Source organism: Mus caroli, chromosome 5 (assembly GCF_900094665.2).
Source record: "Mus caroli chromosome 5, CAROLI_EIJ_v1.1, whole genome shotgun sequence".
Classification (NCBI taxonomy): Eukaryota; Metazoa; Chordata; class Mammalia; order Rodentia; family Muridae; genus Mus; species Mus caroli.
The window spans coordinates 37,556,970-37,570,357 of NC_034574.1; positions in this window are offsets into that span (position 1 = coordinate 37,556,970).

Genomic DNA, 13,388 nt, shown 5'->3' on the forward strand with positions numbered 1-13,388 from the left:
TCAGTATCTCAGGAGCCACGGTGATCTCTGTGCCATGTGTGTGGGGACAGCGCAGGTGCACTGCTGTCCTCATTCCACAGCTGGGAAAACTAAAGTCATAATTCAGATGACTCACCCCAGTCATGCAGGAAGCACAGGAAAGGGACACATTCAGGCCAGTCCTGCCAACCCCTAACCCTGTGTCACCCACCACAACATGTGACCTGTTGAACACCTTGACTAGTGGCAGTACAGAGCCATACATTTGGTAATGGAGACAGATGTGTGTATGTGGCCAGCACAGCAACAGATAGGAGAGGGGCCACACAAAGAGGAGTTGAGCGGCAGCAGAGCCCCATAGGGAGCCCAGCAGAAGCTATTTGCACCTGGGGATCAGCAGATGGCCCAACTTGTTTCAAGGGAGCCAAGGAGAAGGCCACAGGGATGTGATGCGCAGTCACTGGCAGAGTCCAAGCAATGGTATAGAAACTAATAACAAGAAGAATGGCTGTACATTGCAGCAAGCCACCATTTTTCCTGAGTATTGACTAGAGTTCGTCTGAATGCACATATGTGGAATCAGCAGGGATTGAGGATCAACTCTACTGGTCTTTGACAGAGTTCTGAAGGCTGCACTGAGGATGCTCTCACAGTTTGCATTGTTGCAGTCAAAGCAAGAAAGAGGTAGTCAGCTCAGAACAGCAGGTCGAGGGCCCTGGGAAGCACAGAGACCCAAACCAATTTTGTCTTATGAATGAATGTGCTGATGAGGGGGCCTGCTAATCCAGTTCAGATTGTGAGAACTATGGAAGACCCTGTTAACACCTGAGCTCTCCAGATTTCCTGGACTTGGTGGGGAGGGGAGATGTAAACGCTTGGAAGCTTTCACAATACCTAGTCAAGTCCAATGTTGCCTTATTCCCTCAAGTTCGACTCTTATCACCCCTGCCCCCAAACGTATACACATATCCACAGATACCCCACACACATCTCCCCAACTGTCCTAATCCTTAACTGCCATAGCTCACACTCCTGTTTTCAAGCTTTATTTTATTCTTTATCCTTGTTTCACTTCCTCCCTCCTAGCCTGACTGTTTACCTCCTACTCACCCTTCAAGTATTGGCCTACAGGTCACTTCCCGTGGGATGTAGCTTAGTGTGTCTCTGCCCTTCCTTGCCTAGGGTTGCCTGCCTTCCTCTCCCACCTCTGTCTGCATCTCCTTGGCTCTCTCTGTAATTGCTTCATTCTCATTCCAGCCTCACCACCTGGCAATTACTGAGTAGAAACAGCGACTGCTCTCATATTCGCTATGGTAACCTCAAGCCGGACACTGCAGTATTTTGCTGAATGATTGGATAGATTAATTTTTTAATTAAGTTAGCTAGTAGTAAACGCTACTAAACACAACAAAAGAAGGTCTTGCTCCTTCACAGGTATTAAGCTCAGTTGGCTTGAGTGCACTAAGACACTGGATCACAGTACCCTCATGCCATATGACATCATATCGCATCAGAATCAAGACTCTACTGGAAAAAGAAAGTGAACAGGCATCCTGTTTACAGAAGTCTGTCTTAAAGAGGCTTATTTCTATCTGGGTGTGATCCAAGTTACTGAGGGCTTTAAATAATCGGCAAAGACATTATCTTTGGAAGCTAAAATCCAACCCTTGAATACCTTGGTTTTTGCCAAATATCTCCCACAACCCACATTAAGTGGATTACCCTGCCCTTAATCACATGCTAAATGCCTGCATCTGTGGCTGGCATCAGCTGAGTGTGCAGCAGCTGCAGTAACCACTGAACACACACACACACACACACACACCCGCTATCACAGCAGAAAGGGATGGGTGGAAGAGCTCCAAGTGGTGGGTGGGATTTAAGACCATACAGGTTAAGGTCTTCATGCTATCGTCCATTTAGCACTTGTCAAGTATATCCTACGTGCAAAACAGAGAAGTCAGGCATGTTTCAGTTTTCCAAGGGACTCTACAGGGGGACAAAAATGTACTTACAGAACTAAAAGTTGCTTACCTTTGCTGGCAGTCAGACTTGATGTGAACTTGAGGTTCTGACTTGGGATGTCTGGGGGAGGGGCTGAGAAACGGAGGTCCTAATATTCCTTTGTTTAAGGTTGATATTACTTGTCCAGGGACCACAGTCTGAGCACTGAGCATCTCACTGGAACATAAACAGGAATAATGAAATTCTCATTACTTCAATTACTTCTTACAATGATGGCAGGAGACATTACAGAGGGACTTATTGAGCCTCTGCTTACACAGTGGCATCTTAACTGTTCAATTCTAGGTGCCTTTATGTCAGTGGTTCTCAATCTGTGAGTGAGGCCTTTGGGAATGGAATATGAGATATTCTGCATATCATATATTTATATTATGATTCAAGGCAGTAGCAACATTATAGTTGTGAAGTAGCAACCAAATAATCTTATGGTTGGGGATCATCATAACATGAGAAACTGTATTAAAGGGCTGCAGCATTAGGAAGGATTAGAACCACTAGTTCTAAATGTTTTTCGAATACCAGAGTGCTCATCACCAGGGAATCTCAGCTAGCCATCCAAGTATCTGTCTTCTGCATCGCATATCCATGCACAAATAGCAGAGCCCCGTCCCAAGGGAAATAGAAGAGAATTGCACTTGGTGAGCATGTACTGTGTGTAGGACATCATATAGATTGTTCCTTGAGCTCTCATTCCGGAGATGCAGGCAGGGTAGATTAGGGACACAGCTCCTGGGGCTGAAAGATGGCTCAGTGGGTAAGAGTACTTTGCTGTACAGTCATGAGGACCAGAAAATACATGCTAATTCAGTCCTGAGGGATTTGGCACCTTCTTTTGGCATTCATATACACACAGACGTACATACCTTCATGTGGATATACATACTCATGTAGACACACACATGTATGCATGAATAAATCTTTGAAAAATATCATCACTCCTGTGTGCTGTATTCATTCATTTAGTTAAGATGTAGGTATGTTTTAGGGACAGAGTAGCTATACTCATAACATACAGTATTTCACTTTCAGGATCCCTGATGTAGAATAAATGTTGCACCAAAAATCATTCTAGTAAGAAGTACTGGCATAGACACATCCTCTCTTCAAACTAAATCCCTCATTTTTCCAACCCAATGAGTCCTTCAGACAATCAACTCGTCAACTAGGGCACATGCTAATAATGTAAATATTATGACTCATTTGGTCTGTAACCAGCCTAATAGGTAATTTTCTTAACATGTTAAGAGAATCTGATAAGAGGATATTTCATATTATACTCGGAGGAAAATGCTCCCTCCACGATAACTATTGGAGGGAGACAGGTGAGCCACCTAAGCTGCTAAGAACCTGCTTGGTGCAGAGAGAGCAGATACGACCCAACTTGGAGAGACTGAGTTAGTTGGAAAGAAGAGTGCAGTTACTGCATCCATCCAGATTTGGAAGCAACATAAGAAGAATTATGTCTGAGGTCAGGAATGCAACCTTGATAGAATGCTGCAGGGCTAGCAGGGTGTGGGTGGGTGTGGCAGCTCCAACGTACTACCCCCATGCTCGAACCACACTGTATTATTATGACCAGTGCTTCTCTGCACTGATATCCTGCTGTGTGATTATGGCTTTATGGTTTCAGGCCCACAATCATAAGGGATGGGCCACTTGGGCCTGTAGGTAAACAGATGCTCTTGGTAAACACTTCCCCTAGCAACTTCCCAGCTGAGCTCCTGAAACCACCAAAGTGGACTCAGAATGGGTGCACCGTGGACCTATTTTGAGAGAGGTGCTCAAGACAACTGATATTGTAAGAAGATCACTGGGCTAAGATATGAGCAGCCTGGTGGGTAAAGGGTACATTAATGTTTGGGAGGCAAAGCTAAATATGAAAAGCTGGTGACTTCGCTAAGGGGAGGAAAGAAATCTTGTCTGGTTGACATATGCAATGATGTATATTCTGAGCAGGATAAGCCAGTGATGGGTGTGGCAGGGGTATAGTGGGGATCAAGATCCCTTTGAATATTTTGTGTTTTAGAGTCTTTTCAGCTCTCAAAGTGGAAGTAAGAAGTGGCCAATGATTTATACAATTTACTTTGTAACTGGATACATAAAGTATGTCTACCATTGGCAGTTGAAGACATGAAACTTGATGTGCTCGCCAAGGCAAAGAACAAGAGAGAAACAAGATGTAAGACCAAATTAGGAAACCTCTGACATCAAAAGATAGACAAGAATCAGAAGACAAAAAGGATGGGAAGAGCTTGTAAGGTGGACACATAAGAGAATGTGGTTTGAGGAAGCCAAAGGCCCAGGTGGGTGGTGGCATTTCAGGTATGTAAAAGGAACACACTTTACTAAAAGAAGTAGACAACTGTGTCCAACACACAGATAGAGCAGATAAGGTGAGGACTAGGAAGTGACCACAGAGTTTATATAGCTAGCACCTAGGATAATGGATTAATGGTTGGAGTAGACAGTAGAATTTGGATTAATTAACTGAAGGATGTACCCCAGGAGTGAGAAATATAGAACATTTTATTTCTAGGCTACCCCTTCCTGTTCTCCTTGCCTGAGTCCGTGACAGACATTCAGGTGTCAAGAATTAATTTCTACCTCCTCCATCTCTCTCCTGAAATGGGATCTCATTATCTATTTTTGACTGGCTTGGAATGCAGTATGTTGGCTTTAGACTCAGGACATTCCTCCTGCTTCAGCCTCTGAGTGGTGGGATTACACCCTGCTGGGTTTTGTTTTTCTTTTTAAACCTATACTAAGCCTTGCCATTCCTCAGCCCATTACTCTGGCCAGCACTACCAAGTAGCTGGACTGGTCAAGCACAGCCAAGCCTATTTATCTGACTGGAACGCATTGAATCAGCAATGCAGGACTTAATGTCAGAGTCTTCAAAATGGGAGGAATGTCACTGAAGCAGCTTCAGAGGGAGACTCAGACATTGTTAAGGTTCTCCAGAGGGAGTTGCTCCTTAATTAGAGTTTAAACCAGACAATCCTTAAGGCAACCCAGACAGAGGTTATTCCTCTTTTCTGAACTGCACCTGATACAGGCATAGAGAGAAAATGCCTACCTAGTATGTGATTAACACCAGTGAACTAAGTCTTACCCTCACACTTCCTCCTCTGCATTTTGCCTCCCTCTTATCTTTATTGGCTTCCTGGAATGCATTTTCTGCAAAGGCAGACTCTGTTCTAAATCTCTGTCTATGGACACAATTACCATGTCTGCTTCTTCCACAAGGTAAAAAGGAAATCACAAGATGCAAGATATTAACTTACCTGCCCAGCCATAGGCAGCCTGTTTTTATCTCTAAATGATGCAACCCCCTCACATAAAATAGAAGATGACAGCTTTATTCTTCAGTCCATGGTGCTTAGCATTATGGAGAGACATCTGCTGCAGACGGAATTTGGGTCTCTGGAACATTAATACTTTGGAATGGATTCCTTTCACCACCTGGAGGCTCGGGAGTCCATTTGTGGCTGTTTCCACCTTGTGTTGCCTTGAAAACTAATGAGTGTGCTGTTCATAGTGAAGCAACTTGTAAGCTCTGCTGTCTAGACTCTTACATCCACACTGTAAGGGAAAGCAGAGATTGGACCATAAAGAGCCTCTCTGTGCCCTCCAGCTCCCTTCCTCATTAGCTCTCCTTCCACAAGCATGGCCCATAGGTTTGATCCTACAGGAATTTCTGGAATAGAGTCACTAAGGAGTAAGAGTTTTGGTTTCTTTTTTTCACCCAGGGTTCATAAATGGGCTTCAGACATTCTCTGTTTCCTTGCAAAGTAATATGTGTACATTTTATAATTCTCATCAAACTCTGAATCAAAAAAGGTGACGCTTCGCTAGAGATGAAATCCTCCTTTGCTGTTTCCCCTCTTCACATGAAATCATCACCAAGAACTGCCAGGTATTTTGTTTTGTTCTCACTTTGTCCCCTGTTGCTCTAGTCCTGATCCTTTCCCTCCATCATCAACCTCCGTTCACGCTGCCTCATCAGCTAACTGAACAGTCTCCCAAAGGCTTCCCATGGTTTTCTTGCCTCCTAAAATCTGCTCTCCAAAAAGCAGCCAGCTCGTGTTTTCAGATCTCTGATCTGGCCATTTTGACACTTTGCTTAAAACCCGCTAATGTCTTCCCAAAGCTCTGAGTGTAATCACAAGCCATGAGTATTCACAGGAGCATCCACAACCACAGGACATCATTCTCCAGTATTCTTTTTACCTGATGAACACTGTCACATCCAACTTCCTTTCCATCCTCAAACATTCCATTTCCTCCCTCCACCCTAGCCTTGAACATGGTCTGTATTTCCAAATTTACCAAATTGTATTGTAACTGGACATTTCAACCAACCACTTCCCCTCACTTTTCTTACTAGGCCAAACACTGTATCTGTAAAACTGTGTGCTTCACAGACTTCTAAATACTCCATCCAAGTCAGAAGTATGCATTATGAATAATCCATTGATGAAGACTTACCACTTATCCTTTAGCAAAACTAATTGTCATTTTATCTTTAGGGTTTAGTAGAATACCAGTCATAAGGGCAGCTGGGGCTTGACTACAACTCAGTGGACAAAGGAATGATCAAGCAGGCAAGTAACTATGTGGCTAATACTATAATAAAGGAAAGAGTACAGCTCTGTGAGTTCAGGAGAGGCCTGTCTCCTCAGCACATCAGGCACAAAGGGATGCACCTCAGTCATCTTAAGGGACTCGTTCAGAGACTGCAATGTGCTGCGTGGAAGCAGTGGGCACTGACTCAGTGCGTGACCCAGCAGCTCACTCTGCATAGAGAGCAAAAGTCAAGTCTTCGTGGAGGCCCCAGGAAGACTTGACTTTTGACACCAGTCATAAAGGAAAACCGAAAGTACTCAGATCAAACAGAGAAAGAGGCAGACAGGCGCAGAGCCTTTCAAACACAAGAAAAGGCAAGTGCCCGGCATGCAACCACTAAAGGGAGAGAAAAGCTCTGTGGGGTGAGTGGAAGAGAGATTGTGCTATCTTCTTGTATTCTCCTTCTGGTGCGGAGAGCTGTATCCCCAGCTGCTGTGAGCACAATGGCAAGAACCTCCCACTGTCATTCCTCAAGAGTGGTGCTGTCTATAACCTTCCCCCAAGGTCATGTTATTCCAAGGGCAGCCCTTCTGAAAGAACTAGCTGAGATGGGAGTGGTCACTTAGCTGTTGGAGTTAAATGGAGACACTTTTGGCACCTTCTTACTTCAGCTGTCTGAGGGGGGAGAGCACAGACCGCCACTGATTCTGTACTAGCGTAACTTTTTCTGTGTCTTCTCAACAGTAAAAGCTGGTGACCTCAACAAGAAAGCCTCAGGGTCAGCTTCTTGGTGACTCAGACTGCCTACCCTGGAGAGGTCACAGAGAGAATTTAGGCAATGGTATCCACCCGTGGCATACTGATTGTAGAAACAGAAAGAGGGATGGTGGGACAGTGTCAAGAGGAAACTGCATTAACTCCCAGAAACACTTGAGAGAGAGTAATGGTAGCTTGGCTAACAGTAAGAACATAGAAAATCTAGGCATTCTCAGGAGAGAAGCAAATGCTGGTGGGAATGTTCTTGCAGCATTAAAACAGATAATACAAAAAAAAATCATACCAAAGGAATAGATGGCAAATACTAAAATTTGAATCTTTCTGCCCAATATAATCAGTCATCAAGTTTGTCAAAGGACACTCTTGTGTCAAACAAAGGAAGTATCAAAGAAGATGATGAACAAAGGTATGAACTTGAAAGGAAGGAAGCACAATGCACTCAGAGTGAAGAGTGGGCTAGGAATATCACACACTCAACAATTGTTTATTGAGACACATATGATCCCCTAGGGGGACGGGCGGCTGGGAGAACAGCGGTGAATAAAGCTTTGCAGATACCATGTCACACATGCTTGGTGACATTTCCTAGAAATAGTGCTACTGAGTATAGTGGTCTTCCACGTCGGCACTATTCCAGTGCCTTTCAATGGAATTTGATGCTGTATGTTCTTCTGAATGGGTTATTCTGAATGGTTATAACCATTCAGATTATTCTTATTCATCACAGCATCATATAAAGAGTAGACAGCTGTTTTGATGCTGCTCTGACCTCTCACTAATCATGTGACCTTGTGAAAATTACAATCTGCCCAACGGGGACAATTATAGTAATCTCTAGGCATGCACTGTGACACTGTGCACTAGTTAGTATACCACAGTGATATATATGCCCTTATTCCATGTTTAACTATACCAAATAACGGTGAGAAGGAGCATCAAGAATTGTCTAAAGATATGACTAGGACAGATTACATCATTTAGGAGACTTAGGAGAAAAGTAAAATTGAGAGAGCCCTTGTTAAAATATTTCTAAAAATTTCAAAGGCAGTATCCTGGGGATAGCACAGGGATCTTCTGCAACTGCTTAGGTTGAACACTAGGATGCTGGCCCTGAATGTGACTTTCATTGGACCTTGGTTGCCTAGTATCTGTCAGAGGACCTTAGTCAGTGGACCTTGGTTGCCCAGTATCTGCAGAGTGATGAACAGGCTATATGACAAGCATGGTTGTAGAACTAAAACATATGCCTGTACACTTGGGGGTTGTATGTAGGCTTAAATTTTTTTCTCAACCCTACTTTTTTTTTGGCAGCATGTCCATACTCTCTTTATTAACTCATTTGTTGGTCCAACCCTACTTTTAATAATTGTTTTTAAATGCTTTAACCTCCTTTCTAGCCCACCACCCACCTGGAGGTAGTAGAAAAGAATGGTTATTAGGTAGGATATAGGGGAAATGAACTTGATTAGAAATCATTTTTTGGAGCAAATCCCATCTGCTCTGTTAGGAAATCAGCAGTTCAGTTAGCAAGATTCAGCAGCAGCAGCTTGATCCACATATGAATACTTCACGAATACACCAGCAGTCCAGTTCAGTAGAGTTGGGATAGCAACCACAAGTCAGCAGCAGTGGCACTACCTAGCAGAGACAGCCAGGCCTCAGCCGAATAGGTATGAGTCAGCAGAAAGCAGCATGACCACCACAAGAGACACCAAGAGAAATTCTTTGCATGCCTCCCTCAAGGAAGCAAAGATATCCAAGCAAGCCCCTCTCACAGTCCATTGAGTCCTATTTATCCTCCCTCCAAACATCATGTGTCCTCCATGTGTCTTGGCTCAGCACATGAGTCTGTCTTAGTAAAACTCCACATGAGTCTGAACCATCTGACATCACTCTGCCAATAGGCCCAAGATAGCAGCAGGAAGCCACCAGAGCACCACCAGAAAGGTTTTTTCTTGGTGTGTTTCTCTCACTATGGAGTCACAACAATCAACTCAGCTACGCACTGTAAGGTGAACCAATACATGAGTGTTGTTAGCAATGAATCCTTCATCATAGGTCTTTTCACGTGCTTGCTTTAGCAAAACATCCTTTCACCTGTGTCTGCTTCGGGATGACACTCCTTCACATGTTCACCCCAACAAAATTCCATCCGACACAACTGACTTTCCAAAGAACCCTTAAGTTTCCACTTCAGTCATATATTATAGCCTAGCCACTAATCTGATCAATTTTTTTTCTGTGAATAAAATCATACATGTAGTCCTTTGACTAGAGAGAGGAGGAAGGTGCAGCGAGAAAAAGACAGAGATATAGAGACAGTGTGAGACAGAGAAACACACACACACAAAGAGAGGGGAAAGCAGAGACAGAAAGCTTCCATTCTTCCTCTACGTACTAGCGTCCTCAACCCTAAAAGAACTGACTGCACCTCACTGATGTCATGTCTCTTTAGGAATGGATGTTGTGGGGTGGGGGTGGGGGGTCAAACTTATGCCAGGGTCTGAACTTCATCCAAGTCATGTTCCACAATGCACTGTATTTACTACCACCTTTATTACACCTGGAGCAAGGAAGACATGTGTTCAAAATTGTCTGATAATTAGTAGGTTCAAGATTCAAACTTGAGACTTTGGACCCCAAGATCCATACTCATCAAATAATGCCTTAATAAATGTGTGCTTCTTCCAACTCTCTTCTGCAAGACTTGCCGAAAGCCTTTGAACTGAACAAAGTTTCTTGGTGATCAGGAAAACCTGCTTTTCTATACCCTGGTAGGAGAGAATGCTCCATAATTCAGTTCAGGCATGTCAAGCTAGAGAAAGATCAGCACATGAGCTTGCATGTCTGAGTTGAACTCCTGGAGTTCTAATTGTCATACAGTCAAGGCTCAGAGCTGATGTTACCAGTCTGCAGGCACCCAGATGTGAGCCTGTGCAGAGAGAATGCTATAAGGGGGAAAACGGAGGTCATGTGAGACTGAGGGAGAGACATAATTAATGTTACTGACAATGAAAAGCTCAGCTGGTGAGCGACAAATGAGTCAGCACTGGGCTTGATGTTGAAACCAAATGCTCTTGTGTTGCTCAAATTCCTACTTGTTTTGCAAAACGATAAGACAAGTTCTTGATCAATGCACACAAAAAACGTCAACTTGAGAACACTATGCAAAATATAGGCAGAAAAGCAGCTCCCCCCAGACCCCCCACCCCCGGCTCTTTTTGTCTCTGTCTCTGTCTCTCTGTCTCTCATGTACATTCTTAAGGATCATTTTAGTTTTGCCATTCCCACTGTAGAGTTTTTGAGGCCTTCCTTAGCCCAACCCAAGTTTCCCTTCCTTATCATCATCAACATCTCATCTGAACCCAGAGGCAACTCTGCCTGGGCCACAAGTCTGTCCTGTCTCCAAATCAGAAACTCAGGTCAAGAAAATACACGGCTTGGGTGATGGACGATGAAAAGTGTCATGTATTATCAACTTTTATCTAGGAATGTCTTTCTTACTTTGCTTCCCACAAGTCAATTCTGCTTGGTTTAACCACTTCTGTTCCCTTCTTCAGGGAGTAAGTCCCTGCATCTAGTTTAGGATTCAACATTATACAGAACAGGACACTATGCTTTTCCCAGACCTAGTAAGTTCAAAGTATCAGATGTACCACCAGCTAGGCACGCCAGAATGTCTCACCCACCAAACTCAGGTATTCATAAAAGTCTCATCTTTATATAGCAAATTCATCTCCGCCTCTCCACTTTGCTCAGCACATTGTTTTGTTTTGTTTTGTTTTTAACGAAGTAGGTCCTCACCAACTAATACTAACACTATTTGCATCAATAGGCATCTCTAAGGATGATGGTGATGTGTCGTTTTGCATGACAGTTGGTGCTTCTTGGACACAGAGTCAAGCTGATTATTTGATAACACAAGCATCTTACCAGACAGCAGAGAGAGGGGGAAGGGACAGAGCAAAAAAAAAAGAAAAAAAATTTCTGGATTAACACAGATGCTGCTCCATTAAATTATTTAAGAACTAAAAATTGTGTAGGATTTGCCATTGACAGAGCTTCGAAATGAAAGGACAAATCCGTGGGTCTGTTTCCTGTTGACTAAAATTCATCTGGTCCATTCTGCTGAAGTGGAACTATTAATCTTGACTTTTGGAAGTGTATGCCAATAATAATGAAGCATTGGCTTTTGGTAAATTACAACGTGCTAGGAGTTTGCTGAGCTCTTGCAGATATTATCACATTAAATCTTCTCAACGGCCTCACAAGGAAGAAATTGTCATTGTTGTTATTATTATAATATTCCCGCTCTGTATCCCTCTTTGGAGATGAGGCCTCAGAGAGGCGTGATAATTTGCCTAAAGTTGCAAAGCAAGTCATTGGAAAATGTAGATTTAAATCCAGACCTGTATGCAGCTTCCAAGGCAATGCTTGGCATAAGTTTGACTCAATAAGGTAAATCAGGCTACTTGAATTATAAAAGACACCCCCCCCCCAATAAATAGCATATACCTCTTTATTCTGTAAGTATCAGAAATAAGATTTAAAGAAAAGGTGGACATCATACCTGACGAAGGGGGTTGCAGCCCCATAGGAAGAATAACAATACCAACCAACCAGACACCCCAAAGCTCCCAAAGCTTCTTTTTTGTACCAACCAAAGAGTACGCATGGTGGGGACCCATGGCTCCAGCTGGATATGCAGCAGAGGATTGCCTTATCGGGCATCACTCAGTCCTGTAGAGGCTCAATGACCCAGGGTAGGGATGTGCTAGGGTGCTGAGACAGGAGTGGGTGGGCAGATGGGGGAGCTCCCTCATAGAGGCAGGGGAGGGGGGAGAGGATAGGAAGTTTGTGGAGGGGAAACTGGGAAGAAGGATAACATTTGAAATGTAAATAAATAAAATAACCAATAAAAAAAAAAAGAAAGAAAACGAAACCCAAAAAACCCCATCGTAGCTAAAACAGACATCTAAATTAATACAAACAAGTTTATATCCAGCAGCTATCAAAGCTGTTTTCTTAATAACATTATGATGCAGCTGTAACTTGTGTGCTACCCAATTTGTTTAGCTAAAGTTACAATTGAGTGGTTTTTAATCTATTCACCTGAGATATGTCCATCACCGTAAATGAATTGAAGAGCTATCCCATCCCCTCTCATCAAAACCCTATGTCCAGATACACATGGTGTTACATCCCAAGCTCTGCGTGGTCTTGCTGACATGCTGGTCTGAGATTGAGTTAAGTGGGCTTTGAACTTACCATTTTCCCACTTCATACTTTCAAGTGTCTGGAATTATAGGGATAAACCACCAGACAAGACCAGATATCTATTAATAGATCCATTTAATACATGGTTTCTGTCAATGACTTCTTTTACTTACCATTGGAATTTAATTGTTTGCTTTTGTTGTTGTTTTATCTTTTAATATGTTGTAGAGGCCTCACTCAAGGCAGCAAGGAGTAGCTGATAAGAGGACATTTCCCCAGTTCCCATTATCCTCAAAATAGGAGCTATTTAAAATGAAAAGGAAACCCAAAGCAAAGTTCTTTGTATACCTTATGGGATAAAAATGTACCTCTCAAAAATACAGGAAAATTCATGCACTAAGGTTCTGAGACTAAGAGTATCAGACATGAGTTGACATACAAACTTTATAGAAATAATTAAGTTAAAATATGCCTACTAGAGTGGGTTCTAAACCAATATAACTAGTCTTATAAGAATTAAAAGTTCAGAAACACACGGACCCACAACACGCTGAGAGAGAGAGAGAGAGAGAGAGGAAGAAAGGGGGAGAGGGGGAGAGGGGGGAGAGAGGGGGAGAGAAGAGGAGGGAGAGGGAGGGGAGAGAGAGAGAGGAAGAGAAAGGAAGAGAGGAGGAGAGAAGGGGAGAGAAGGGGAGGGAGAAGGAGGGGAGAGAGAGAGAGAAAGAGGGGGAGAGGGGGAAAGAGGGGGAGGAGAGAGGAGGGAGAGGGAGGGGAGAGAGAGAGGAAGAGAGAGGAAGAGAGGGGGAGAGGGGGGAGAGAAGGGG